A 27,891-nucleotide genomic window follows, 5' to 3' on the forward strand; every position below is an offset into this window, starting at 1 on the left:
CTGTTTTAACCCGATCTATTGAAGCTATGTGGTCAGCTGAGGTGCATTGGAAATCCAGGCCGGCAGCTCAGCTGATCAGATTAATACAGAAGCTCACCGATCAGAGATCCCGTTTTTTTCTATTTATTTTCTATTGTAAACATTTTTTTTTAATACATTCAGTCTGTGTCTTATAAGACATTGAGTAGATGCTCTGTCTGTACAGTACACTTTACATTGCTTTACTGGGCATTTGTAGAGCATGTCCCGGGCAAGTGAAGGCTTTCACTATTGGGAAAGCCCGATCTGGACACATTTTCACAACCTCTGTCTCAGCATCTTTATATTATTACACATCACTGTGATAATATTGAATATAGCAATGCTTAATGCGGGAGATTATATGTCCGAGACATGTTTTAATATATCTCTTTGTTTTGGCTATAGTCAAATACGGACAGTTTGTCACTTTTTCCCAAATATTTCATGGCATTTGGACCTGGCCAGTGGCATCATACCTGGCCCTCAGTAAAAAGATATGCACTCTTCCTCACTAAGCCAAAAATTATCTTGGTTGGATACATGTGTACAGTAGAGTTGTTACTTATCTATAATCTTTCAGGGGTCTATGTACTAATAATCGCGGCACTGCCACGACCATTATGTATCCATCTCGCAGGGGATATATTTATTTTGAATGAAAATATCCCGGCCAGATACAAAGGGGAACTAGCATGGACAGAGGTTGTGGTAACCGCTAGCCCTGCGAATTATATCCCCAGCAAATTGTAGAAATTTTTCACAGAAGTGAAAGACTTCTCCCGGGGAATCTCACACTGCGCATGCGCACAGCGTCAGCTTCCGGAGCCGGCCAGGGTCTGCGGGGGGGAGGGATCGAAAGATCTCTCTCCTGCCCCTGGAGCTTCCATAGTATTACAGTAGTTTACACCATCTGAAGATGGCATAAACTACTGGGGCTAAACTCCGAAAAGCTTTGCTTTTTGGAGTTTAGTAAATAGGGGTCAGATTGTAGTCCCCATTGATAATAATAGGGACTGTGATCTGAAGTGCTAATTAACACTCTGCCGGAGATTTCTGTGAAATCTCCTGCATTGAGCTATTAGTACATAGCAACAATACATAAAATTATGCAGAAACTGCAGTTTCTGCATAATTTTATGTATAAATCAGCTTGATACATAGGCCCCTCAGTCTGATATAATTTAGCCAAAGTGGTTTAAGATTAATGGGCCTATTCATCATCAGAGGCCGTATGGCCCTTAATGATTAAGTATTGATCTCACTGCTGAGTTTTCGGAGTTTACTGACTATCAGGTGGTCCATTTGGGACCCCTAATGATGAACAGCCCAGGCCATTTATCGATGATGAATAGGCCCCAAAGTGCCTAGGAAATAAAAGCTATCTGGTGGGCAATGCAACTTTTCATGCAGCGGGTTGCACCTAGGTCCCTAGAGACTTAAAGCAAAGTTCAGGATGTTTTGCATCAGAATTGAACGGGCAGAGTCTTATATAGTGCTCCATAGGGATGATACAGTGTGCTCATCTATACTATTGAGTGCAAACCTCGTCACTCCGCTGAAAGGGATTAGCAGAGACTGTGCACATAAAGGAACAACAGTACTCCCAGTTTGCATGAAGGGAGCGTAGCCAGAGAGGATTATCACCTTTAAGTATAATTGAGCTTTATCAGATACAATTTAGCAACCTGTTGAGGAGTAGTATTACAATAGACCTTGTATCCAAGTCAGCCAGCAACTGTATTCAGAAAAAGACAGAGCGGATTATAATCTGTATCATAGTACCTGCTATAAATAAGTTTAACCTTGTAAAAGAAAGTGACAGTGCAGGACTCCGCCTAAAGAAAGGATACTTTATCCTGTCCTACAATAAGTTACTCATCAATCCTGGGCAACGGTATACCAATACTAAATCAATAGCCAGTAATCTCTTGCATGCGGAGATAGGACTAGAGACGAGTGTATTACATGTTCGGGTGCACCTGATATTAGTTGGACATTTGGATCTGAGTCAAACTACCATACAAAAATGGTAATGTTATATGTTTATTTGCTGTTAACTCACTGATCCCACAGGTGGAGAGCGCACCAGAGTTCCAGTTCAATAAAAGAAACGGATCAGAGTGTACTTTATTCTCTTAAAAAAGTGTCCATTATATCGTATTAAAATGTTTTAATGTACTGTATTGTATTTTGTTGATGCTTTCAACTGTTCTATTGTACTCAATTGCTCTTTTATGAATTTGTGAATAAATTGGCATTGTTATTTAATCGTGAGTCAGCACCCTAAGTGTCTAAGCATTACTGCAACTAAACCAGAGCTGTCAAACGGATTGGCAGGCTAATTGATTGGGTAAGAGCTCATCACTCTACACAACACTGGGACTGATAACTAGTAGTGTACTACAACTGCATGGACCTGCATGAGTGCTGCATAGTCCATTATGTGACCACGTTATGGGAGTGTATTGTTCTTTTTCTGCCACCTTGGAATGCACACAACTTCTGGCTTCTACTATATTCTGTTAGTCTTTTGTATTTCACCATGAAACACATACATAAAAATTTTGCACGCCCCAAGTACAGTAGCCCCAAGTAGCTTTAAAGTGCTCCGTTCCTTGTATGCATTATAGTATGAAAGTGCAGTGAAATAGGACATCTAGGAGTGGCAGAAATGTATTATTTATGCATTAGATTTCATGAACAGTTATGTATATAGCGCAGACATGTTATACACACTCACTTTACAGAGAATATTTCCGTCATTCACTTCAGTCCATCCCCTAGTGGAGTTTACAATCTAAGGGCAAGAGTTATCTTGGAGAGAGATAAAGTGGGGAAGTTGCCCACAACTCCTTTGTTACTGTCATTTTACAGGCTGTGCTAGAAAAATTAGAGTTAGAAGCTAATTGATTACTATGAGCAACTTATATCATTCACCTGTTCAAATTGCAATTTAGGATTTCATTTTGCTAGTTAGCCTAGATACTAAAGCATCAGGAACTACAATTATGGCGGTGTGCGTGCGTACGATGATATGGCTTGTGTATCACAGCCCATGACACTCATACCAAATTTGCATGCACAACATTTATGTACTAATAGCCAGAGATCTGTAACGTCAATGACTCCATTTTGAAAGCAAGTTTTCTACGAAGTTTTGCGGTAACATGGCTCAAGGACATATCAGTCACAGTCAAAATGGAGGAGTCCATGAGTGAATCTGTGCATAGATAAGCAGAGACACATCTGAAACATGTGGGTTTTGGAAGGAGATAAGGAATATACGGTATTCAGACCTAAAGACTGGCAGTCACCTGAATAGTGGGAATAGATAAAGTCCTGCAATTAGCATATTAAGATAACCAGGGTTCAGACAGATCAGAGGGCACATAAACCCCTAGGCAGGAATGGGTGGAGTTAATAAAATTTGGGGAGTGTTTGTTTAGTGATGGGCAGTGGCATACTGTCAGGGATTGGTGAGTGTTTTTTGTTAGGGTTGTGGTTAGTAGGAGTGTGGGTAGCGCTGTAATGTTATACTGCCTATTTGAATTTGATCACCCACCCTCCCTCTCTTTTTGTCCTTTTGTGTCTTTATTTCAGGGGTGGGAAAGAACATCAGTCTATAAAACGTCCATCTTGCTGCAGTATGAGCAGTGCACTGGTTAGGCTGATTTCTCCCTACTGGGCCCAAGTAGTGTATTGGCATGGGTGTTGGATACCGCCTCCCTTGCTATTACCCTTGAATTGGGATAGTTGGCCCTAGTGAATTTTTACATCAAGTGGGCGTCAGTTTTTTTGCCGTTCTTTCCTCTGCCACCATACTCATTATTGTACATATACTTGGTCTGTGTCTTTATTTTAGTTAAGTATTGGTTAAGAAGTTTATGTTTTTCATACACCATTTGCCAATAATGAGTTTACTATGTGTTTATTGTTAATAACTAACATTAGTCAACTCAAAACCATTACACAAATACAAAATGAGAAACTAGGTTTAGAGTGACTTTCTAAGTATTGGATACATAAATCACTTCAGTGGCGTATCTACAGTATAATGGGCGCCCGGTGTGCGGGGCACATTGACCCTGGTTCCGGGGGGTTCCCACACCGTACGCCATGCACCAATGTTTAATACTCACCTCTCCGGGGTCCCGCGTTGGTGCCTGCATTGCACACATCACCAGAAAAATTGTGTGGCTGCCATGTTCCCAATTTGCACATACACAGTGGGAAAATGACCTGGACCATGGCACAGGCAAAGTTATTATAAATAAATAATAAATAAAGAATTGTTTCTGGAGACCTATATATGCGCAGTAGACTACTCGCCTGCGCTGGCGGCTAGAGAGGAGGGGCCCCACATAATGGTTGCACACAAGTCCCTTACACCTTGACTTGCTTCTGTAAAACAGCAGGAAGGATGTGACCGGCCACTGACTCTCACTCAAGCCTGGTACCGAGTGTCACACAAACCTAACAAAGGTGACTATTTTCCGTTATTTCTCAATATGTTTCCCAAAACAAGATCATTGTTGGTTACGTGAAGGATAACACATCTATTCTACAAACTATTTCTACTCAGCATTAGAGGTGTGCGGTTCGGTTCTCAAGAAATACGAATCCACCTGAATTTCGTGAATCCGGGCAAATCTGAGTCGCGATTATCATCTCCTGAGGAGATCCGGGTAAATACTAGGGATGTGCGCCGGACCATTTTTGCCGGATTTGGATTTGGATTTGGTTCTAATTCGTCGTCCGGCTTTGGATTTGGATTTGGATTTGCCAAACTGCGGTGACTGGCTTTGGATTTGGATTTGGATTTGGATTTGGATTTTTTTACAAAAATTGACAAAAAAAGCTAAAATCACATAAATTGGTCTTTTTTTTCTTCCTAGAGAATTATTAACCTCAATAACATTAATTTCCAGTCAATTTAGACCATATCACAGCTTATAATATTGTTTTCAACATTATTGGCCAAAGGTTGCAGTGAGCTGACTGGTTACTAAGCGACAAAGCAGCGGCACAACGACACAGACACCACAGTATAAAGCACATCTATGACACATTGCCACACAGCAGTGGCAGAAATGAAAAGTAGTGCACCCACCCAGTGGGGTACGGCCAGCAGAGTCACAGTACTTGTTTACAAAGTGGGCTACGGCCCTAGGAGTCACAGTGCACAATCTTATTAGCATTACACCGCACATAGGGCCTGATTCACATTACACCATAAAGTAGTGTCTCTTATTTATGTTACGACACACAGTAGTGCCCCTTTTACACAATGCCCACAGTAGTGACCCTTTTACACAATGCCCACAGTAGCGGTGTCCCTTACACAATGTCCCCCAGCAGTGGTGCCCCCTATGCAGTCCCCTTAGTAGTACGGTCCACTATGCAGTGCCCCCAGTTGAATGCTCCCCAGTAGTATGCCCCCCATTAGCAGGCCCCCCCAGTAGTATGTCCCCCATTAGCAGGCCCCCCCAGTAGTATGCCCCCCATTAGCATGCCACCCAGTAGTATGCCCCCCCAGTAGTATGGCTCCCCCAGTAGTAGGATGCCCCAGTAGCAGGCCCCCCCAGTAGTAGGCTGCTCCAGTAGTAGCCCCCCCTGTAGTATGGGCCCCCCCTGTAGTATGGCCCCCCCTGTAGTAGGCCCCCCCAGTAGTATGGCCCCCCCCAGTAGCAGGCCCCTCAGTAGTATGGCCCCCCCAGTAGCAGACCCCCCCAGTAGTATAGCCCCCCCCCAGTAGCAGGCCCCTCTGTAGTATGGCCCCCCCAGTAGTATAGCCCTGCCCAGTAGCAGACCCCCCCCAGTAGTGCAGACCCCCCCAGTAGTATAGCCCCCCCCAGTAGCAGGCCCCTCTGTAGTATGGCCCCCCAATAGTGCAGATCCCCCCCAGTAGTATGGCCCCCCCCAGTAGCAGACCCCCCCCCAGTAGTATAGCCCCCCCCAGTAGCAGGCCCCTCTGTAGTATGGCCCCCCCAGTAGTATTGCCTCCCCCAGTAGCAGACCCCCCCCAGTAGTGCAGACCCCCCCCCAGTAGTATAGCCCCCCCAGTAGCAGGCCCCTCTGTAGTATGGCCCCCCCAGTAGTATAGCCCCCCCCCAGTAGCAGACCCCCCCAGTAGTGCAGACCCCCCCCCCAGTAGCGCCCCCGGACCTTTGACAAGTAAAAAAATAAAAAAAATAAAACTTACCTGTATCCCCGCTCCCGCGCCGTCCGCTCTGTCACACGCTGAGGAGGGAGCCGGAAGACGGAGCTCATGTGTGAGCTCCAGCCGGCTCCCTCCGTGCAGCAGCCAATGAGAGTCTGTGTGACTCTCATTGGCTGCTGTAACAAACACACAGCTGCCGCTGGCGGCTGTGTGTCTGTGTCTGTGTAGGGCAGAGCGCTATCACTGCGCTCTGCCCTACACGCGAGGAGACCTGATGTCGGATTCTCTAGTGAGAATCCGACATCAGGCGGCCGCCGTTCGGCCCCGAACGGGGATCCGAGTCAGGCGGTGAACACCCGAACAGGGTTCGGGTGGACTCGGATCCCCAATGTTCGGAGCGGTTCGGATTCCACAGAATCCGAACCGCTCATCTCTAGTAAATACGGGTCACGGTTCTGATCTTTTTGCAATTCGGAATTCAGATTTTAAATCCGAATTTTGGGTTTTGGATTGCATAAATTACATGCTTATAGCTGTTTTTAAAACTTTTTATCTATTTTTTTATTTAAAATATCCAGATCCAAAACCAAAACTTGGGATATGCGCCGACCCCCGTGTTTTAGTTTTGGTTTAGGATCTGTATCTCCTTCAAGGTTTTGGATCTGGATTTGGTTTTGCAAACCACCCTCAAGTGTTTTGGTTTTGGTTTCGGATCTGGATTTTTTAAATAAAAAATAGATAAAAAGTTTTAAAAACAGCTAAAATCATGTAATTTATGGAATCCAAAAGCTGAAAATCGGATTTAAAATCCAAATTCCGAATTGCAAAAAGATCAGATCGCGACCCGTATTTACCCGGATCTCCTCAGGAGATTAGAACTGCGTCTCGGATTTACCCGGATTCACAAAATTCGGGTGGATTCGGATTTCTGGAGAACCGAACCACACACCTCAACACTTGAAGGTGGTTTGCAAAACCAAATCCAGATCCAAAACCTTGAAGGAAATACAGATCCAAAACCAAAACTAAAACACAGGGTTGGTGTACATCCCTACTCAGCAGTAGATGCATATACTGTAACAGGATTTAAAGTAAAAAAAAAATCAAACCAATATGAGATCTAAGTGAATCAAGTAACTACAATGCTGTCAATTAGACCAAGTGAATAATGACTTCTAAAAAGCTTCCATACCTTCACCCATATCTGATACATGCCCAGCGAATTGCACGAGCAGCTGCTGCTATGACTGACAAGGGCACACGTTTTGAAAAGAAAAATCATTTTCACGAAGTCTTCCTCAACTCATTCATCTGAACCTGCAGTTTCCTTCAAAGTCTATTTTGCCGTTTCAGGTCTTCACAGACACTTTTTCTCCTCATATAGAATAATGGCTCAGTAGCGAGGTGTATTGCAAATTATTCATTTCTGACTGTGAAAATAGATTACCCTTTCTTTATTAAGAGTACCTGAGTTAATACAGATAATTTGTTTTAATGCACCTGATAAAAAGAATTTAGTGTGCTATTTTTAGTGATGAGTGCATGGAATTGAAAATGATTTCAAGGTCATAAAGTCCTTTATTGTGTGAACAGTTGGTGATATGTGTTCGCTTCTTCTAAAGCACAGAGGGAATTTAATATTTGTGATTCACAAGGAACATGGAGACACTTGAAGTAAGCACACAAAGAACAACTTATGTCTATTAAACATGTGCAGGAAAATTTCATATATATCTGCAGATATCTAGAACATAAATATTAAATTAGAGGAGAGTGGGGGTTATGTACTAACTTATGCTCTAAAGCAGAAATAGTCGGCCTGATACACTTTAGGAGCCGTATGGGTGCAGGGTCATAAAGAGCTGGCCCGGGCTCGGGGGAAGGGGTATGGCCTATTCACGGGAGGTGTGGCCAGGCCCCCTTAGAAAAAAAAGAAAAAAAAACTAATTGCAGTGCTGTGGATAGGTGGAGGGAGTTTGGAGCTGTAGGAGGAAAGAGCAGTGTACCTGTGTGGGGAAGTGGGGGAGGCAGGGGGTGCCGCAGATGGGGGGAGGGAGTTTGGAGCTGTGAGGGGCACTATTAGGAGCATGGAACCTGTGTGGGGGAGGGGGAGGGTAGGCGGGTGCCAACTTGGATGAGGGAAGGGAGTTTTGAGCTTTGAGGGGAGAGAGCAAGAGCAGAGAAAATGTGTGGGGAGGGGGGGTCGGGGGGTGCCATGGATGGGGGGAGGAGTTTGGAGCTGTGAGGGGAGAGAGCAGGAGCAGGGAACCTGTGTGGGGGAGGGGGAGGGTCGGAGAGTGCCACAGATGGGGGAAGGGAATTTTGAGCTTTGAGGGGAGAGAGCAGGAGCAGGGAACCTGTGTGGGGGAGGGATGCCGAAGATTGGGGGAGGGAGTTTGGAGCTGTGAGGGGAGAGAAAAAGAGCAGGGAACCCGTGTGGGGGAGGGGGGGTCGAGGGGTGCTGCAGATGGGGGAGGGAGTTTGGAGCTGTGAGGGTAAAAGCAGGAGCAGGGATCCTGTGTGGAGTAGGGGGGCTAGTAGGGGGTCAGTAGGTGTCATGAATGGGGGAAGGGAGTTTGGAGTTGTGAAGGTAGAGAGAGAATTGCTGCGTATCATCACTGCGCTGTTCTTTCAGGGTGGGTGTCAAATGGAGGAGCTCTGTCCAAGCCTTGGGCCTGTGACAATAGCTGGTGGGCTGGCAGTGCCTTTCAGAAAATATAGTGAGTGATGAGCTACTGGGGGCGGGGCTACATGCGGCATTTGGCCCCACAGTCTGGTCGGCCTCCCGGAAAGTTCCCGGTGACTTTAATTAGCAATCCGCCCCTGGATAAGAGAGAGAGGTGGCATGGCGGCAGACCCAGACCCTTCCAAAAAGCCCAGGCCAAGGTAATTAGTACCAGCTCCCCGCCACTCTCGGCGCCCCTGTAAGGGGTGGTCCATCTCAGCAATGATTTAAAATAAGACATTTAAACAAAGAAATAGACATTTGCATGTAACGAAATATCAACAGACATTAGAAACAATTGTTACAAGCTATAACAAACATATCTGTTAGGAGGAAGGAGCTGGGGAAAGGTGAGACTCAAAGTGCCGCCTGTTTTGCATCATTGTTCTAAATTTCAAAGGTGCAGTACCCTTAGCAACCAATCAGACATTTGCGGTCGTTAGTAGAACTTGCAAGAAGTGCAACCCAGCACAATTGTAGTGAAAGTTCCAACCTAAAAAATTATAAGATGACTTGCAAATTGTAATCAATTATTTCTCTGCCATTTGTGGTATATAAAAAAAGCATATATAACAATGTTTATATATGTATGCAAGAGACATATATATAATAGTGAACAGGAACAGAGGTCGCAAAATAAAAGCTAAAGATGTCATAGTTTTATATTCAAATAATAAGAGGCAAAATAAAAACAATCATCAGGTGGTGTGACTTTAAAGCCATATTAATGTATCTGATCCCTGGTGATCTCCCCTGGTGACCTCCCTATGTCAGATCTCTGCTGCAGGAAGCACGATTTCTGGCACCTTCTTACATTTCTGAGGAAACTGCATAAGACTGTCTAGACATTGGTCTGCATTGAGGGACCTGATACTATCCATTCATTGCCAATCGTGCTATAGCCTGAGACCCTGCAGTGCCACAGTCCCGGTAATTCCTGCTCCATGGCTAGCGACTATTTACTCAGTGTTTAGTAACTTCATGCCTGGCGACACAGTCGCACCATAGTCCCTAGACGCATCTGAGTCCATAACCACTTACAGCTGCTAGTGTACCTTTCCCATCATTCCTGTGCTAGTTACATTCTGCTTGCAGCATTTGGACTGCCACTTCTCAGCCTTTACTTGTCCCCAGCCAGCAGTCCTGCGAGCTCTGGTCAGTTGTGTAAGCCTCTACTGCTGGAAGCTTAACTCCAGGTGGCCACCTAAGTACCAGTGTGAACATCTATCACTAAGGGAACAGCGGGTGGCTGTTATTGGTGGAAGATCCTCTCCTTTGCTCCAGAGGTCTTACACAACTGTGCGGGAATCCTTTACATTATCAAAACTAACAAGATACAAACACTACTGGAGTGAATTCTACATGGTTTCAGTCTTGCAAAATCCTGTGCATGTCTTGCCTAGTCAGACCAAAGACATGGATCTGGATCTGGAACTAACAAGTAAAATTCAGAACCTTGAGAGTATGCAAACACTGCTGCTACAGGCCTTCCTTGGTTTGTCATCTCGTGTGGATGTGCTATAACAGCGGGTGGCTGTTATAGGCGGAAGATCCTCTCCTTGGCTCTAGAGGTCTTACACAATTGTGCGTGATTCTGTAATAGTTAATCTTCTTTTTACAGGTACCACTTATACTTTAGTGGTCATTCTAACTTCATTTCATACAGCAGATCTACATTATCCCCCTGGGGTCTTATTGCTCCATCCCTTCTTTCCTTCCTGCGCTCCAGTCTTCTGCTATTTCTTTACCCTCCTCCTATTTCCATAATACAATAAATTCCCTACTCTCCTGATTTCTTTATATGTAACAAATATTGTTTATCTCGGTAGTCTTTTACTATCCATATTTTGTGATCATGTTTATCTTTACTATAATGTACACTACGCTTGTCTGTCCCTGGAAATAAATAAAATGTATTAAATAATAATACAAAAAAAAGATAAAATAAGCTTACTTATCTTTTACCATTTGGAGCATATTAATTCAAATGCAAAATATTTCAGACCTCTAAAAATGTAAATTGCTAATTGATTGCGCGGCATTATTGCGCTCATACACAAAATTTACTGAATGCAACTTCCACTTTAGTTGGTATATACAGAAGGTGTTACACACCACCAGAATCCAAGCTTCACTTACCAGCTCCTACGGTGCTGGCGGTGGCAGTCCACTCAGCTGGGCTGGGGTCCTGCACTGGGTCTGCTTTGGCCTCCTCCCTACAACCAGCTTCTCGCTCACTGTATAGGAGCTGGCGTGCGCCACCGTACAGAGGACCTGATTCAGAACCGTTCGCTAGCAAGCGGCCGCTCATTGCAGATGATGTTCGCTAATGTGCGCATGCGTGTAGTTCGCAGTGCTCGTGTGTAAACTAGTACAAGCAATCGGATTTTGCTCGCTCGCCCTGCAATGACAGCCCAGTGGAATGAGTGACAGGAGAGGCCGTTTGTGGGTGGTAACAGGGTCAGGGCAGTAGTAACGGAGGAGTGGAGTTGCGGACGCAGGCGTGCCAGAGTGTTTTCACGCCGTTTCTGGGGCATGCATATTTAACAGGCAGCGTCATCGTACACGTCACCTAGTTGAATTATACACTGAAGTGCTCGCAGTGCTTGCGGTAGGGTACAGTCAACCACAAGCGCTGCGGTCAGGTACAATGGAACCCGATGTACCGATGGTTGTATATACTTCCTGGAGATGACGTACGCAGGTGGGTGGCTAAAGACAGGTTGGTGGGCGTCTACAGACACAAAGTTATCGCTCGCCAAGACATAGTGGGGGTGCTTATGCCTTGCTGAGCGAGTGGCTGCCTTGATGTCACTTTGCAAATTTAAATATGCTGGGAGCGAGCAGACGGGTCTGAATTAGGTCCAGAATTTCTTAGGTGACCGCTGATGGGGCGCTGTTTGCCAAATTCAAATCACGTCCAATATTTAAACCACATTCTAGCACTAGAACAGTGCAAGAGTATCATAGTACCTCCATATGCTCCAGAGTTATTACTCCTGTCTGCTGTTTTCTGATTTACGTGCTCTAACACAGACTGTTATTGACTATGCTCTTTGCCTGCTCCCTGGGTAACTTTGTTGTGGATTCTGGTGTTTGACTTCTGGATCTGTTTGACAAATCTCTTGCATACATCCTTGGCATTACTCCCGAGATATCTGGTTCTGACCCATGCCTAGTCTGACTACTCTTTTGCACCTATTCTGGTTTGGTGTGCACTCAGAGGGATGCAACCTGTATACCAGGTGCAGAAAAGTCCACATACCCATGCAGGGGTCCCTGGGGAGGACCACTGTTGCGTAAGACTCTGTGCCTGTATTCTGGATAGCGCCATACCTAGCTGTCAGTAATTCATCTTTTCATCCTTGTGTTTGTGACTGCAGGGAGATGTTATTTATGTCTTTTCAAGTTTCTCACTTACTCATATCTGAAAATATATTGTTTAACCACTGCTTATTTTCTCATAATTCTTACAGCTTCTCAATATTCTTCCACCTAAAAGAACACACATTGTAATAGGATGCTGCACATATTGCAAGCTATTTAAATGATGTGTATACTGTAATGAAACCACCATATGCTTGATAATTGTCTTCTATCTGCCTCTTTTACATAATACATTCCAAGTTCACTGCCAGAACTTCCCTCATCTAATAATAGCTAGTAATTCTGTAAGAGCATTAGAGACAATCACTAAAGAGTGCATTACATCATGACATCCCACCAGTGGTGTATCCATAATGGATGCAGGATGTGCATTGCACACGGGCCCTTGAGTTAAGGGTGCGCCATACTGTCAACACTGCAGTGTCTGAGCCAAGAGCTATGGGCACCACATTTCGGTGCTCTCTTTGGAAATATGGTGTAGCTAGCTGCATAAAAGTTAGCAAAGACTCTAGCGCAGCTATGTTCTATGCAGTCACTGGTGCCATATTTCCATATGGTGGTGGCCCCATCAGTCATAAAAATACACCTCCATCGCACTATATGCCAGTGCATGCATATAATGCTGTAAACCTATGTGCAAAAAGATCATATTTCAGCAGCTATAAAGATGGGGAGTGGCTCAAGAAGTCGGCAGAAAGCCGATACCAGTATGTCGACATGTTCTGAATGTCGACAGTCAAAATGTCCACGTTCACAATAGGTCAACAACAAATATGCTGGAATAGTTAAAATGTCATCATGTTCAGAATGTCGACATCTAACATGTCAACACCTATTTTAGCCTAACCCTCAACCTAACCCCTAAAAATAACCCTAAATCCAGGGCTTCAGAGACCTATCCATTTAACGACATGAAAGTCTGAACGTCCAGCGTTCAGACTTTCATGTCGCTGAGGTGTGGGCACCGCACTGAAAGACGTTCACTGAACGTCTTCAGTGCAGGTGCCCAACCTCCATATCTACTAACATGCCGAACCTGACGACCGTCGTCAGGTTGACCGGCATGTTCGATAGATAGTCGGGGTCGGCAAGGACCCAGCATGCACGTGCATCGCTGGTCCTTGCCGGTTATCCACTTGCAGACTTTCTGCACGTTCCGACCAAAACCTCCTTCGTGCAGAAAGTCGGCAAATGGATAGGCCCCTTTAAAGTGGTCCTGGAGAGGTGGTAGAACTCATCTCTCCCGCTGCCTACTCATAACCCCCCCACCATAGTCTGACAGGCCAGAACAAGAGTGAAAACTGTTCTTTACACACACACACACACACACACACACACACACACACACACACACACACATACACACACACACACACACTGTTGTGCATAGTAAAGTGAATGGCAGGGGGCAGCCTAGGCCCCCAGAAGCTTTGGGGGCTATGACAGTATGAAATACATATTGGATGCTTTTTAGCACTCCTGCCATCAGCTGAGACTACAATGTTAGATCACTTAAAAAGAAACACGTATGTTCTATATCATCAGTGTTATTTTTCAGCCATGCCTCTTATTTTATGTTGTCCCCACAAACTAGTCTATGTCACTTGGATGCCCAATGTTTTTTTGCAACCACTTTGTATTGCCTTCGCTTGTTTATTTCCTTACCTATATGCTGGTTTCTTTGAAGAAATTGAGCCTCCCTAGGCAGACAGTGAGTGGCTATCTGTCTGTGGGACTTCTGTCCAGGGACTTGGTTGAGGTGGAACTAGTTCCACCTACCATTAGAGGTGACAGAACCCAGTTCCAACCTATTCCTACCCACTTTAACCCCTGCCTAAACCTAACTCTAAATCTAACCCTAAACCTAAACATAACCCTAACCCTAAATCTAATCCCTAACCCTAAACCTAACCCTTAACCCTAAATCTATACCTAAACCTAACCCTAAACCTAACTCTAAATCTAACCCTAAACATAACCTAACCCTAAATCTAATCTCTAACCTTAAACCTAACCCCTAAACCTAACCCCTTACCCTAAATCTAGCTCCAAACCTGAACCTAACCCTAAACTTAACCCAAACTCTAAACCTAGCCCTAAACCTAAGCCTAACCTTAAACCTAACCCCTAACCCTAAATCTAACCCTAACCCGATATCTAAACCTAGCCCTAAACCTAAGCCTAACCCTAAACCTAACCCCTAATCCTAAAAATCAACAAGAAACCATATGTCGACATTCTGGTTTCCCTGTGTTAAATGTCGACATTCTGATATCAATATTTCAACTCAATGGAGATGACCACCAGGCAAATAAGAATGTGGATGTTGCAGAATATTTGAAGAATGTCAGTAAAATAATTGTTTTTCCATCAGCGGCAAGAGGAACAAAAGTTGAATTCAGTGGTTGGTGTAAAGTTGTCAGAGTACGTGAGAGAAAGGGGGGGAATAAGAAATAACAATTATGTTTAAGGTGGAATTCTCCATTAAATAAAAGTAATGAAGAACAGGCTGCCCTCTATTACAACATTTCACAATATTTTTTTCCGTATTTAATTCCACTTTAAATACAGCATTATAAAGCCAAGTTTGGACCCCTACCAGGATGAAAGGCTACAGTATATTATAAAATTCTGTATCTGTGCTCACTTCTGTCTGCTCAAGATTTTCTCAAGTTTTTTCTTAATAATTTATTTTTGTCATTTAAAATCCATACGAAACTATTGAATAGTAAACCTGTCAGATTGGTCCCTTTTATGAAGACACTAGCTCGTGTCTGAGGCTTCCAACTGAATAATAAAGGCTATCTATTGCTTTGGTTCAGCAGTTTTTGACTCTGGTTTCCAACATCAGACAAAGTCATTCTTTTAAGTTTCATTCAGCTGCAAAGCCGTTACCCTGAAATATTGTTTTTATTAGTGCATTGCAAACAAAATTAAATGGAGACTGTTTATCAGTATACACAAAATGCTGATAATTAATGCACGTAGAGAAGTTTAAGGCATGGGGAAACTTAATGGCAAGTAAAAAAAAAAAAGTCAGCTTTACGCCATATTGCAAATGTTCTCATACTTCTAGGGCATATATTGGGGAGGATATATTTACCATACACACTACCTAGAGACTAGCAAATTAAGTATTTTAGGTTTATTTTTTATTTTTTTTTCCATATTATTATTATTGTTATTATTATTATTATTATTATTATTATTATTATTATTATTATTATTATCATTAATATCATTATTATTAATAATAATAATAATAATAACAATAATAATAATAAATTATTATTATTTGTTTGAAACCTGTTCTTAATAATCAGCTATTTTACATAACATTAATAGAATGGCTTGATAATACGAGAATATAATACTTTTAGGACATTCTCTTCGCCATTGCCTTAGGGCCTAGAGGGAGAGGCCTGTTGCACGGGAGGGATTAAAACAGGGGTTCCCAAACTCAGTCCTCAAGGCACCCTTACAGTCCAGGTTTTCAGAATATCCATAGCACAGGTGACTTAATTAGTACCTCAGTCAGTTTGATAATGCCATTTATGCACAAGCATGGATATCCTCAAAACCTAGACTGCTAGGCTGCTTTTAGAACTGAGTTTGGGTACCCCTGGGTTAGAGTCTTACAGGGAGGTGCAATCATGCCAGTGGCGGAACTCCCGGAGACAATGGAGTCATTTGCCGCTGGGCGCTAGCCCTGAAAGTGCACCATTGTCACCCGGCCGTTCCGTATCAACCTGCTGGCTGCTGCTGGGGAGCAGAGGGGCCGCATGGAGGAGGAACGCTGACTGGCGCTCCACCACCACCATGACCTGCTGCTGCCAGTGTGCTTCATGGTCACGGACGTCACGTAGCATGTCACCACCGTGACCCGCCTGAGCCCATTCGCGCACACAGGAGAGGTTTCTGAGTAGAAACCCCTTTACCCGCCGATCTCGCCGCCGGCGATGTGTTTGTTTTAGCAGCCAATGAGAGTCAGACAGACTCTCATTAGCTGCTGTATCCACTGAAGGAGCCGGGCGAAGCTCACTCATGAGCTCCGCCTTCCGGCTCCTGCAGTGGTTATGGGAGAGACGTCATGACGTTTCTCCCATTATGTCAAGCGGGAGGACAGAGGAGTGGACAATGACGGGCACAGGAATGGGGATTGAGGTAAGTAATCTGTGTGTGTCTTGTCTGTAAGGGGCACTGCATAGGGAGAGCACTACTGGGGGCACTGTATTAGGGGCACTTCATAGGGGGGACCCACTACTGGGGGCACTACATAAGGGGGCAATGTATAAGGGGCACTTCATAGGGTGGACCCACTACTGGGGGCACAACATAAGGGGGCACTACTTGGGGCACTGTATAAGGGGCACTACTGGGGCCATTGCATAGGAAGGACCACTACTGAGGCCACTGTATAAAGGGCACTACTGGGGGCACTGCATAGGGGGACCACTACTGGTGACACTGTGTAAGCGGCACTACTGGAGGCACTGCATAGGGGTACCATTACTGGGGGCACTACATAGGGGGGCACTGTAAATGGGGCCACTGTATAAGAGGCATTACTGGGGGCACTGCATAGGGGGACCACTACTGGGGGGCACCATATAAGGGGCACTGTATAAGAGGCACTACTGGGGAAACTATATAAGAGGAACTGCATAGGGGGGCGGCGGCAGCTGGGGCTGGCATGGGTGCTGGGGGGGTGGTACATTATAATTTGTGGGGGGGGGCACCAACATTTATCTTGCCTCCAGGCAACTGGGATGAAGTTACGCTACTGAATCATGCCCCCAATATGGCAGCATGCACAGAGTCCCAGGATTCACAAGGGGGCAAGGTGTACCCCAATACACTTTGCCATGCTTCCCCCTAGTAACGGGGCCCAAAAGATCTCTGGGTAGCCCTGAGGACAGAAAATCTTAAAGTATAGCTCGGAGGAAGGGGTTATTAAGTTAACTTGTAAGTTTGTGTGTAACTAAATCATTTCTATTAATTGTTTAAATTTTCAATATATTTTTAATACATTTGTTTTTCCTTTGTTCTGTTTTTTTTGTAACAGAGGTTTAAGCCGTTACTTCTGTATCTGTAGCAAAAGAAACAGAATATATGAACATTGGTTAAAGATGCAGTTCTTTGTAGTCGCCTAGGGACATAATAATAAATGTTGCTAGAATTTGCGCAGTTGTAAAAGAAAAAAAAAAGACAATAGAGAGAGAAGCATTAATGCCTAAGATTGAACAAGCAAACAGTCTCCAATAGTCTCTTGTATGTTTTTTCCTTAAAGAAGTCAATATTATGTACAAATGGGATTTACGTCTCTCAATACATAAAACAGTAAGGTATCTTCAAAGTTGGAGATTAAAGCATTAGATTTTGAGAAACAAAAAAAAACATGGCATTTAAAGTGTCTACTACACAAAGGACAATTATAGTACTAGTTGTTTTAATGTCAGGAAACAAGATGTAACATTCACAAGGTACAGTAAATCAAAATGGTTACCTACCTTTACAGAGCAAGAAGAACTCTGCCCCGGAGGAAGATGTTCTTTCCTGTGCTTGTGTTCAGTACTTGAAGTACTAAAGTTCTGTAGGATCTTCAAAAAAATCAATATGTGGAGCTTAGATGAGAGGTCAGAATGGAAACAGAAGCATAATGTTTAAGAAGGCAAAAGGGCTACAGAAATATAAGAAATATAGGATACAATATATACAGAGGCGTATCTATAATGGGTGCTGTGTGTGCGGTGCACGAGGGCCCCTGGGTCCAGGGGGGTCCGCACTGCACACCCTGCACCCGTATTATGTAAAACTTACCTCTCCGAGGTCCCGCGTCGGGTCTCCCAGTGCTGCTCAAACGCCGGAAAATGGCCGCCGCCTCCATTTTTCCGGCATTTTGTGCATGCGCTGTGGGAAATCGCCGGGAAAATGTCGCCACGCCATTTCCCCAACAATCTGCGCATGCGCAATAGACTCCGGGCACACTCTAGTGCCCAGAGTCTATTGATTCTGTTGTGGCCGGTCAGCCGCGTCATTTGGCTGCCGGAGTGAGAGGAGGAGGCATGTGACGGGGGCCTCCTCCTCTCTAAAGACACCCCTGGATATATATCTATTCTAGAAAGTTTTACAGGACATGTCTTGATGCTGGTTGGTAGAAAGTACTAAAAGAAGTAGAATATTCTCAACATGAAGCCTGTTTGCTGAACAATGGGAGCTTATTTGCTGATGTTTGTTTCATAGAGAATATATTGAACACCCCACTAATTCTTCCCATAGTATCAGTGATGTTGTATCTATGGCATTTCACATATACTATACTGCACTGAGGGACACTAAGCAGAATTAAACAATCTGCATATACTGTTGTGTTGTGCAGAGTAGTGATGGCCATCGACCTTCAGTGGCTAACCATTATTTGTTTGCCACTGATGGACGATGGCTTGCCATCGATAATGGAGATCCGATGCTACTCTGTCATTGATAGCTGAGATACAGCAATGTTTATTATTTTTCCATGCACAGCTCTTATTTCCACCTCCCCAACAGCTTAGCCTTGCCCTTAGATTTGTCCGGTGCATCAACATGTACCACAATAGTGATGCCCCACGATGGTCCCAACCATCAATGGTTTCCTGGCACCAATGTACCGATGGCACTGTTGATGGAGACCATTGATGATGAACAATTTGATGGCCATCCCTAGTGCAGAGATTCTGGTAAACAGAACAGAATTAGTGGCTGAATGGTCCAACAGATTGCAGAGGAAAGTGGGAGGGAGTCATCACAATGGCCAGTGTCAGATTGTCAGAGAGAAAATTCTTATTGGACTTTGAATATCTTGTTTAAGCACAAGCTTGTGTCATGCCCCAAAACCACATGGTATAAAGAAGGCATTGATCAAGAGATTTCCCATGAGACTTTGCTACTGAATAGGGGAGAATTGTGTGCATAGTATTTCTAAGGAGTAATTTAAAAGTTTTCCTAACTTCGCTCAATGTTTCAATCCAAAAATATGATTTGAAACAGGATTAGATTTAATTTGGCCGATCCTGCTTCTCCAAGTGAGCGCCAAAGAAAAGGTCTCTATCCAGTGTGATGGCCAAAGTGGTTGATACTGTATCCGGAGGTTCTGCCTTTGTAACCAAGTAGCTGGGTCAGTTGCAGCATGATTGGGACCAGCCAGCATGGATGGAAGAATTTGGAACACAGAAATCTTCATATTTACCAACATTATTACTAGATATAATAGTCGTTTCCACACTATGGACCTGTTTAAGAGGTGGACACTGCCGATGTTGGACATAATGGAGCGTTTTTTTGGCTTCTGCGCATGCGGCTAAGTCGCATTGCCCTTGCTTGCCAGTTGTGTATGCACAGAATTGCAGCTGCAAATTCAGACGCACACACGGAGAAGTGAAAATGTAGTGGGCGTCCCTAGGCGGTGACAGGGAGGTGTCTTAGCACACGTACGGAGATTGTCCATCTTATGGGCGTTCTTTGGATGAAGTGTTGCAGGCATGTCAGGGGAGAGTGGTTGCATACACAGACACTGAATCTCTCACATAGCAGGCCATACTCGGATGGAGTCACTGCCCCTACCATAAGGCTGATGCAAGTTTTGATGCTGAGACTGATGGTAGTGTTTATAGACCCACCAATTGGTATTAAAGCATGCACGGACGCTTTAATACTGCTCGGATGTACACAGGGAAAGGCTTTGTATCACTCTTTGCAGAAAGTCAGAGACAAGTGGCTGCTTCTTCTTCCACCCATGAATCATCCCCTTTATCAGGACAATTGCCCAAGATCAGCTTCAATTTTAACCAAAGGGGTCAGAATAATTTAGGATTAATTGGTGCTTGGGATAGAGATGCACCAAGCATCGCATCTTGGATACGATGAATACCCTCACTAATTGCATGTATAGCGGCATTTATTAATGCTGTATGCATGTGGATTTAAGCAAAGGATGGCTCTCTTAATAAGAGCTGTACTTTGCACTGTGGCTACTTCCGTCTTTATAACCCTGGAGTCTTCCTGTATATGTATGGCCGTCAGCCAGTGCATGCACGAGCCGCGAGGTTCCCGGGAGGGATCCCTCTTGGGGAAGTCACCGAAAAGAAGCCCCTAGACATCTATTAGGCAACGGCATGTATTGATGTCATTTACTATTGGGTTCAAGCTCCAAAAAGATTTGCTTTCTGGGGCTTCGTGCATATGAGAAATGCGGACAAACAACGAAAACTGCATTTTCTGAGGTCTGGCTTCATTTTTGGTTTTGATGCATCCTGCCCTCTGAGAGGTTGAGGGTTCAGGTTTCCCCCTGATGCAGTTGGTTGGAGGTGACATATCTTAATGTGTCTGTTTCCTCCTAGAGTGATCTGACCTGTGTTGCAGGACTGATGGATTAAGATCTCCTGAAGGTGAGATCATATGGAACAGATAAGTGCCTCAATTCGCTCCTCTTACATAAAAGTAACAGGAACCCATCATTATCATTATTTCAGTATTTTTTTTCAAACTGTTTGGGCAAAATGGTGGCACTGTGGTTAACATTTATGACTCATAACACTGGTATTATGGATTGAATTCCAACCAAAACCATATATGTGTGGTGGTTGTATTTTATTTTCATGTTTGTGTGTGTTTCCACTATAAGCTCCAATGGGGCAGATGTAAACGATAAAAATTCTGTGTAAAAGTTTTATGTAATATGTAAGTGCTATATGACATGTTTTTCTAAATAAGTAAACTTATTTAATTTTGCAAAACACTTTTGGATTATTAAATTGTAATTGTATTAATTGAACTAAAGTTCAGCCAAAATTAAATGCAGCTAAATCTACTTTTTTAAAAAAATGTTTAATCCATAGTAGTTATAAAAGAAGACTTTAATAAGAAAGTAAATTTATTTAATTTTGTAAAAAACTTTTGGATTATTAAACTGTATTAATTGAAATAAAGGCAAAAATAAAATGCAACCAAATCTACTTCTTTCTTTTTTTTAATCCATAGTAGATATAAAAGAAAAATTTTATATGAAAGTAGATCATAAAACAAAAAGTTATCGTTGGAAAAACTGGGTCTCTTTAATAAAAAAAATTAAAAATCCACACAAATTCTAAAGATTAAATTGCGATAACAACAGTTATCATTTAACATTGTGAATAAAAATCAAATTGTAATAATGGATTTAACAGGAAATTTAGCTCTAATGTTGGAAAGTTTTTCATATCTTCGCCTGGACTGGATACACAGGGGAATTTCATTTTCAACAAAATCTTATCTTTGGCTCTGACTCTGTGAGATGTTATGTCAGTTTTATCTCAACAGGTCACTCTTTTTCAGATTTCCTGTTTCCAAATGAAATAAACCCTTCAAATATCGGGTACGAAAATACGTCTGAGAAGCAATTGGCAAAGATAAATAGATATGGATTTCTGGTAACCTTTCTTGAAAGACGTGGCAGCCGTTTCTGACTGTGTCGGTCCTGTCAGAACAGCTTCCAATCAGCATTAATGATGGTAGCCTCTTCATCTTCACGAGAGCTGCAAGAAGAGAGGCTGTCAATCATCACACAAAAAGCAGATCACATTGTTTCAAGTCCGGCTTTAATCACGATTTTCTAGCAAGCTGCCGCATTGTAGGATATAATGGAATGCTGCATTTGTTATATCGTTATACATTTACTGTGGGATTTTTTCTTCTTCTTTTTTTTTTACTGTCAACTAATTCCCAGTGGTAGTAGCACATACTGTAGAACTAGGGATGCATAATGCACATGTTCTGTGCTTCTGTCACATAAATGGTTATTCAAATCTAATCAACAGAATGCGATGATACTTTGATTTAATGCACTGTGCACTGATGACACTGGAAGCAAGATCTGGCTGCTAGATGACTATAAGACATTCTTCTAATATTTTATATTATACTTTTATGTACTCAATAGGGACTTCATTAAAAGACACAACTGGTTGACATTAATTGTACTTTTACTTGTAACATAAGCTTATGTCTGTAAGATTGTAGAACATTTAAATAATACAATTTATTTATTTATGTTTTTTATTATTATTATTATTATTTTTTTTTTTTTTTTTTTATTATTATTATTATTATTATTATTAATAATTATGATTTATACATTTAAATAATTATCCTTATAACTCTAACATATTCCACACCACTGGATAATTATAGAATGCTGTTTAGGTACCTGGGCTGTACCTTGAGTGGTGCGAGGCCCAGAGGGCGACTGGTTGCAGTGGCGCTTCAGACACGTCTATGGGTCCCATTTGCTGGTGTTTCAATACTGTTATCAGAAATTACCCAGTAATATTTCTACTGTACTGTACTGTACCGTGTGCCATCTTGAATGGAGTTTGGAAAGGTAGGGCATGCTTATGGTACGGTACAGTAGAAATATTCTGTAGTTACTGGGAAATGGAAGGACCAATAAGAGTGCACCTGGGCCTGGAGGCTGGCCAACCAGCAGGTGAGTCTGACTGAGGCCTGCCCAGTTATCAGAGCCATCTCTCTGACTAGATGTAAAAGCACTGGAATATGTGACCAGTCCACACTCCACGCAAGATATGGTATAGTACAGTGGAAATATTTTGAAGTTACCAGCAAATTTCAGACTGGTAGTCTGTCACCAGGTATCTGTATTTTTATTACTATCAGTGGCAGTAATAAAACAAGCATCTTAGAGCCACACGTAGCGCACATATCATATGAAATGTCAGAAGTCATGGCTTGTCTTATTATTATTTTATGCTGTCAAATGCAAAGTTAGAGTCTATGACCTAATAATGAAAAAATTTATTTGGGGAGCAACCCTTAATGTTTTGTATAGGGGCGGCCTGACCCCTAAATCCGCCCCTGCCTAAACATTAGACACTAAACACTAAGCATTGCGAGCTGCATTCAGAGGTTTTGTTTGACCCAAGAGTTTAAAAATGTGACTTGGGTCCTAGCTGGACCATCTGCAGAGCCGGCCCTAGCCAAATTAGTGCCCTAGGCAAGAAGGAGCGTGGTCTCACTGTGCTGTGGCAGCTCTCAGCACCCCTCACCCAGCACAGATCACAGCAAAGCACCTATCACCCAGCACATCACCCTTCTCCAGCACAGTACCCCTCACCACGCACCCCTGTTCCAGCACAGAGCAAATCACCCCTCTCCCAGCACAGCACCCTTCACCCCTCTCCCAGCATAGCACCCGTGCTAATCACTAGCCATCGTCCAGATGCCCCTTCCCTGCAAACCACCGTTGCCTGCTCACTATTATGCTGCTGCCAGGCCCGATCTGAGCTGTCAGCTGAGCTTTGATCATGGACACTGCACAGTGAAAGGAGCAGCTGCCAGTTTCCCCAGCCAGCAGCAGGTGCCCCGGCCGTGCCTGCCCCAAACCTCTGCCAGCCCTAGATGGGCTTGGGTGCCCCTATTCATTCCAAATGCCCTAGGCATTTGCTTAGTTTGTCTATGCCTAGGGCCGGCTCTGACCATCTGACCCTAACTTTGGAGCGAGAGCTTGACAGGGGAGGCTGACTTTCAAGTGACGCTAGTTACAGTCTTTCCTCCCTTCAACTCCTGGAGAGAGGCAGATGAGGCTGCAGAGAGTTGGCCCTACTTTCACTTTAGTAGTTTGAACTTTTTCATCCATCAGGTCTAAGTATATATCCCAGTTGCAACCAAGGATGGAAGGAGAAGGGCCACCCAGACACCAGGCGGCCCTGGTGCTCAAGTGGTGGGTATGTCCAATTGTGTAGGAATAGCCATGCCCCATACTGCATTGTGTCAAAGGAAGAGGGGAGGCTGCTACAAAGCGCAGGTCATATATATCTGCCCCACGCCCCTGTACCGTGGTGCCCCTGAGTAGGAGGCGAACTAGAACCCAGTGTGAGTAAATAAGCTGGGAAGACCACAAATGTGATGTGGCAGAGAAGTGATAGTGGAGGGATTATCTCTATATATGAGAATGTCAGCTCTTATGCCAAGTATTGCTTAATATTAACTGTGAAAAGTTAAAAGATACAGATTCCTACCTCATTCTCATTTACTATGATTTACAGTAAACAACAGTTGGGGAAAGGACAGCTGAGGGTCAGTAACTGCCAGCAGACTGAGGAGAAGCTCCCTGATCCTGGTGCCATTTTGTTTGGAGCAGAGGCGGGCAGAAAAGCAAAAGGAGGGTGACATTGTGAGAACAGCAGCTGATAATATAGAGTGGTTTCAGTCTAAAGGCACACATCCACTAGAAGACAGCCAAACATCTGCACGATTACGACATTGTAACCGTGCAGTCGTTTGTCAGTCTGTGATGTGCCTACACTGAATGAGCAGTCAATCATCTGCAGACATGTTGAACCTGACCAGGCCAAGTATTATGTGCCAGCTGCCGCGCTTCCTGCATTTGCGTTCCACGCAAACAGGAAGCTGTCAGCTGCTCCCACTAGAGGCCGGCCACTCCGGGGTTCCGTTAGTCAGGAGGAGCAGCGGTGGTGCAGCATAGTTACTGGAGCTTGTGCTCCAGCCAGAGTGAACCTCTGCGGGGCAGTGGCTGAGTTACACGGAGCACTGTGAAAACCAAGGGGTGGTCCGTTTATGCACCAGACCACCCCTTAGCAGTGCAAGCAGCGGCTACATAACGCAGAGCCGGTCAGAAGTCGGAATCAGCAGCGGGTCACGCGGACAGTAGCTTTAGCCGAAGGCAGAGCGCCTTCTCAGCTTTCCTTCTCGGCGGCCAGCACTATGCACATGCAGTGATCCTGGAGGACCCTGCGGCTGCATGAAGTTCTACTTAAAAGTAAGACGTCAGGGGGTCCTACTGTAAGCATTGAGTGCCTGTCCAGCTGTGATGTGACTACAAGTCCCCAGCACACTTTGTCAACTGGATGTGCTGAGACTTGTAGTGCCATCACTGTTATAAAGGTCAATAAAGGTCATGAAAAGACAACTGTTTATATATATATATATATATATATATATATATCCTCTCAGTGTCCCAGCCCTCACCCTCCCTGCAATGTCCCCTCAGTGTCCCTGCCCTCAGTATATCTGTAAATCCCCCTTAGTGTCCTTGCTATAACGTCCCCTCAGTGTCCTAGCCCCCACCCTCACTGTAAATCCCCTCAGTGTCCCTGCCCTCAATATACCTGTAAATCCCCTCAGTGTCCCTGTCCTCACCCACCCTGCCCTCACTATTTCTGTAACTTCCCTCAATCTCCTTGTCCTCACCCACCCTGTAATGTCCCCTCAGTGTCCCTGTCCTCACCCACCCTTTCCTCACTATCCCTGTAACTCCCCTCAATGTCCTGGCCTTCTCTATCCCCTTCCTTTCAGTGTCCTTGCCCTCACTATCCCTGTAACTCCCCTCAGTGTCCCTGTCCTCACTATCCCATTCCCCTCAGTGTCCCAGCCCTCACCCTCCATGTAACTTCCCCTCAGTGTCCCGGCGCTCACATAAAAACATTGATGCTTTTTACAGATATTTTTGCGGGTGACTCAGAATCAGGCCCTATGAGGAAGGATCCTCCCCCATTGACAGACCCCATCCTCATTAGGGCTGCTTCCATAAATTTCCCGGGCTGGTTTTCCATCCCAATCCGCCCCTGATATCGCTCAATTTAATCGTCTAGTGGATGTGTGCCTTAAGAGATCCTGAGAGAGAAACAGCTGTCACAATCTCAGAGAGATCCCATACGAGAGAAAGAGGTGGATGGACAGGTTGCAGAGAAGTGATGAACTACAGTAGTTTGGAGAGCCACCGATATTCCTGCTGAGGCTGGAATTAGAGGGGAAGCTGTTCCAGCAACATACTGCTTGCTGAGAAACTTCCAGTGACCACCCACAGCTTTTGCGAGCGCCAGGTGATGGTCGCGATGGTCACCGACCATCCGGCTTGCGACGAGACCCTAGTGCGCTTCCTGCTTTAATAGAGCAGGAAGTTCACTACTGACATCATAAGTGATGTCAGTAGGGCTGGCCTCAAACGGCAGGCATTCCTTCAGGAACGCCTCCGTTTGACCAGCCACCCCCCCCCTCCCAGCCTACAAAACGGGACGAGCTGTCAATCAACATCGACAGCCGCCTCGTTTGTAGCGAGCCCCAGAGCGAGTGAACTTCTCACTCACTCCGGGGCTCGCGAACGTGCATTGCACATGCCGCACATGCGCAGAGCCCCGCCATCGACCCGCTTGCGAGCGCATAGCGCTTGCGAGCGGGTCTGAATCAGTCCCTGAGCTAGACCAGGCTGGAAGACCAAAGCGTGTTCCAAAGATAAGTGTTGCTGTGAGAATGCACCTATACCACCTAAGTTGCATGTAACTATCTCTGCTTCCTTATTTCTTCTGTTTATTATTTGATAGTTTGATCCTAAATCATCTTAGCTAATGCACATATAAAGAATAATTTCCATACTGTAAACATGCCGTTAAGTTTTTATATACAGTAGTCCCTTTTGTTTTTTTTGTTTTTTTTGTATGTTTATTGCATTTGTCATGTACAGTAATTAGGGTCACTCGCTCATGCTCAGATATTTGAATTACACTAGTCGGTGCATTTTCCAGCTGTCTTGTTTTTCTTAGTAGCCTAAAGAGAGACATAGGGGTATATTTACTAAAGCTCGTGTTTTTAGAAGTAGAGATGTTGCCCATAGCAACCAATCAGATTCTAGCTATTATCTTCTTGAAGGTGCTAGATAAATGTTATGTAGAATCTCATTGGTTGCTATGGGCAACATCTCCACTTCTAAAAACCCGAACTTTAGCAGGGTGATATCTGTTTATCAAGACTGATATCACCCTACAACCAGGAAAAATCTGTGTCAGTGCACCTGGCATTGTATATTATATGTCACAACACTTTATTGTTTCATCCTCTAAGTATCAATTAATTACAAAATCCACTCTGCAGAGTTCCAACTGGTAATAGCGCAGCCCTGAGTGACATCTTCCTGGCATTGCAGTGCAAGTAACAATGTGAGTGCTCTCTTTCTCCTGATATGAAACTACAAAAGTTATCTGCTGTGAATTCAGCTTCATTTTTATTCAGCTGCCTAGAAAGAAATAGCAGGTCTTTAAAATCAATAGCCACTTCTCTTCTGATACACAAAGTTAATCAGGGCAAACAACACGTTATATTAACCTCTAATTGGAGAAAAGATTTGGGATGCAAGTTGAATTTAGTGGTGAAATGAGAGAGGTCAGAGAGGTATCAGGAAAAACTGCTTGGAGTAAATTTAAACAACAGCGTGTTCGGTGCACATAGCGTGAGGTGGCTATTGGGTGATTTTTAACATCGATAAGTATTTATCAAACATCAATTATGCACAATTGATTATGACCAAGTATCAGTTACTCTATTGCGATTCTTCTTACATACATGCCTTGATCGAGAGACATTTGATCGTTTTCCAAAGGCAGACTACAGCTGTGCCATTAAACGGAGATAGAATCCCCATTCTCATTGATTAAAAAGGTCGACAAGCAATAACTCAACAGCCAATATGTTGACAGTGACTATAGGTCAACATGGCAATGGTCAACACAAAAATGGCCAACATGTTTTTTTTCTTTAGGTTTAGGCACGTACC

The sequence above is a fragment of the Taudactylus pleione genome, unplaced genomic scaffold (genome assembly GCF_031769625.1).
Source record: "Taudactylus pleione unplaced genomic scaffold, aTauple2 ptg000032l, whole genome shotgun sequence".
NCBI lineage: Eukaryota > Metazoa > Chordata > Amphibia > Anura > Myobatrachidae > Taudactylus > Taudactylus pleione.